Here is a 3,418-nt window from a genome sequence, read left to right as displayed (position 1 = left end):
GAATATTTTTCAGGCTCTTGCAATCTCAAGAGAGTTCATAACAAGTCAGTTCAGTGATGAATGAGTCTCCATGTCTCTCACCCTCAATAACATGACCACTGAAGAATTCTGCCATTTGAAAAAAAGCAGTGTTGTGTTGTTTTGTCGTTTTATTGTTAATTTGAATATTGGTCAACATTTGCTAATAGTTTATAGTTCTTCTTTTATAAATCACCAGTGGCTTTAATTTTGAGGATACCTCAAAGAAGTATCCTCCTTCTTTGAGGAGGATAATGTTGGTGCACATATATACATATATATTTAATTTTTTCAATATTTATTTATTTTTGAGAGAGAGAGAGAGAAAGAGAGATAGAGAGAGAGAGACTGAGCACGAGTGGGGAAGGGGCAGAGAGAGAGGGAGACACAGAATCCGAAACAGGCTCCACAGGCTCTGAGTTGTCAGCACAGAGCCCTACTCGGGGCTCATAACCTGAGCTGAAGTCTGATGCTCAACCAACTGAACTACCCAGGTGCCTATACGTTGGTGTATATCTTACTGATGTGAAGTAGCTTTATATCTAAGAACTATTACCCTAGTTCTCATTTCTTGCATATATATATATAGTCCCAGTTTGTTTGCTTTTTAAATTTTACTTGCACAATCTTTCCACTTACAAGGGTAATCTGTTATTGAAAAAAAATTCTTGTAAGTTGAAAATGTAGTTACTATTACTTTAAATCAAAATATATGCTATGTATTCTGGAGTCCCCATTCATGAAAAACACCAAGTCTCATTGAGACCTGTCTATTTCAATGTAATACTTCTACTTATCAGTTTCTCTATTTTGTGCTGTTCATTTGCATTCCTGAAGCTTTTTCATACAGTTAGTTATTCTGCATTATATACTTAAGACTATGTTCTGAAAGCGTATATACAGTACTCAATATTTATATAAGTCAATCTTTAATGCAAAACAGTCTTTAATGCAAAACTATTATGTTGAAAAAGGCAAAATAAATAAACGCAATGCATTTCAGTAGCACCTCCCTGGACTCATTATTGCTACATGCTAGCAAACCGGGAACACTCTGAGGCAAGAACTCAACAGGAGACCCCAAGGCTATAGCTGTGAAGTAGCCCCAACCCTACCAGTCCCAAGAAATTGGAATTGGTCCTCGTAGGTGAACAAAGCAGGAAGGAGGATATTAGAGAAACTCTTTAGAGGTATAAAAGTTGTAGCTCCCATGGGCGTATTAAGTAGGTCTGTATTTGGTTTGGACTTACAGGGTTCATAAATTTTTATACAGCCAAATTTACTACTCATTTTTTGTGATAAAAATCACTGCTTTAGGTCTCAGATATTCTTATTCACCTTCAATATTACAAATATCCACCTATAGTTTCTTGAACCTATTGAAAAATGATTTTTAGTTTTTACAATGACATTTAAGTCATTTGGGTTTGTTTAGTGCAAGGTAAGGATATAATTTGATTTATTTTTTAAAGAGACAAAATTTCCACATTAAGTTGTCAGATAATGTATGCCTTTTCTATTCAAATAATATTTCTTAAAGCAGAAGCTGGACAAAGCAATACGCTGATCAGGTCAAGTATTAGTTAAGGGTAGAAACTGGTGGTAGGATTTGGGAAGGATTAGGCCTGTTGTGGGTCCTTCCTTGGGAGGTGCTAAATCTCTGAAACATGTCCTAGTTGATGCAAACCACTCCTTATGGCTGGCTGCTCTTCTTTTTCCCCTCTTCTCTGACACCTTTGCCCTCTCTTTGCAGTCAGATGGTAAACTCATGGTATAATCTGAGTTGTATGGAAATAACTATTTTGGTATTCTGGGTCTTCCTCAACTCCCTCCCCCGCCCCAAACTTAAATTATTGACACCAAACCATTGGCTCAGACCATATCCCCTCCTCCACATTCACTCAGCTGAGAGAAAAATGAGGTAAATGAAACTGTTCTGAAGGGAAAATGGAACCAAGGGCTAAATTCTAGGCAATTTGGGGAATTGTCCAAATTTGGAGTTTGGGGATAAACTATTTGGGAATTTGAGGATAAACTAACTTAGATTAGATAGAATGAGAGATAAGATCTGAGTATGAACACTGAAAAGATGCCTAAACAATTTAACTGGAGGAAAATGTGGAATCATACAGTCACTTCTTTCCTAAAAGGTAAGCTTCCTTTTTTACACATACATGAACTTGTCTTACTTGAGCAGCCTCCGGGAAATACACAGAACCATGCAGTCCTCTATTTTATAGATGACTTAAAAAAAAAAAAAAAAGATGATTTAAAGCTGTTCATTGTTAGAATTTCTGGGCCAGTGTTTAAATATCAGGTATGACTTGATTTTTTTCTGACACCATTTAATTCCTCTCCTGGATCGTAAAGACATATACTAATCTGTAAAAATGATTTAAAATTATCTTGTGACATCTCTTGATCTAACCAAAAACTCTGTGAGACGCATCAGATCCAGGGTTGAGTGTGGAAAGACTGTTTCCTTGAGTGGTGTGCATCATAGAACACCTATTCAAGTACTACCCATTTCCAAATTCTTAGACTTAGCGACCAGGTATGAAAGAAGATTGATAAATTGGATTAGAATCCTTAAATTTCTTGAACGGTCTCTTCCTAGTGATTTTCAGCACATATGTCCAAGGAGAACCAGAGTAAGAAATTTTGGCTGATAGGTCGGTCTTCCTTCCTAAGTCCTACCGGAGAAAGGTCATTATGGAAAATATGTGAAATCTGTAAAAGTCTGTTTATCTCTGAGTCTCAGTAAAGCATTCACTGGGATCTCCTCTGGTTAGATGTAGGATTACAAACTGAAACAGATACTTCTCCTTACACCTGTACGGGTGTAGCCAGGTGGATAACGGGTGGTCCTGTTCCTCTCGCAGTCCTGGCTGTGCGCGCCTGGAACGAGGAATCTAGCACCTCCCTGCAATTGTTTCTGACGGCCGAGCTGGAAAGACCTCGCCCGCACGTTCGCGGGATCTGCCGACCTGCGGGAGCCGGCGGCCCTGCGAGCGCGCGGCCCACCGGAGCAGACGCGGCCGCCTCGCCCCCAGCCCCGCAGGTCGGAGCCTGACGATGCTGCGAGCGCCGGGCGCTTTGTGCGCTGGGCCGCCGGCTCCCGCGTGCCCGCACGTACGTAGCCTTCACGTGTGTGCTGCTCTCGAGTGCATGTGTGGATATGTAAGAATATGCTGAAGCAAATTCGGAGACAGGCGCCGAGGACAGGACGGAGGGAAGGTGGGTGTGGGCGTGCGCGGCGCCGGCTCGGCCGGGAGGGAGCCCGCGGCCCGCACCCCGCGGCCCGCTCCCCCGCGCGGCCCGCACCCCGCGGCCCGCACCCCCCCGCCACACAAAAAAGTCCGGGGGCGGGGGGGCGGGGGGGGGGGGGGGCGGGCCCGGG

General features: G+C 42.6%; 1 protein-coding gene across 7 annotated transcripts in view; it reads left to right on the top strand.

Moving 5' to 3' along the window:
• Positions 1-3,066: 3,066 nt before the first annotated feature.
• The window catches only part of ZMYND11 (zinc finger MYND-type containing 11), a 136,214-nt gene continuing 135,862 nt past the window's right edge, over positions 3,067-3,418 (top strand). For 2 of the 7 annotated variants that reach the window (XM_040451593.1, XM_040451592.1), the window contains exon 1: positions 3,129-3,255. The gene's annotated coding sequence lies outside the window, so the exon portion shown is untranslated. Of the gene's footprint in view, positions 3,256-3,418 lie in introns of all 7 variants that reach the window. The other 5 variants (XM_040451587.1, XM_040451589.1, XM_040451585.1 and 2 more) reach the window with 5 other exon arrangements.

Source organism: Herpailurus yagouaroundi, unplaced genomic scaffold (genome assembly GCF_014898765.1).
Source record: "Herpailurus yagouaroundi ecotype Mexico unplaced genomic scaffold, PumYag 203, whole genome shotgun sequence".
Taxonomy (NCBI): Eukaryota; Metazoa; Chordata; class Mammalia; order Carnivora; family Felidae; genus Herpailurus; species Herpailurus yagouaroundi.
Note: the sequence above shows the minus strand (reverse complement) of the source record. Positions and strands in the feature narration are given on the sequence as shown.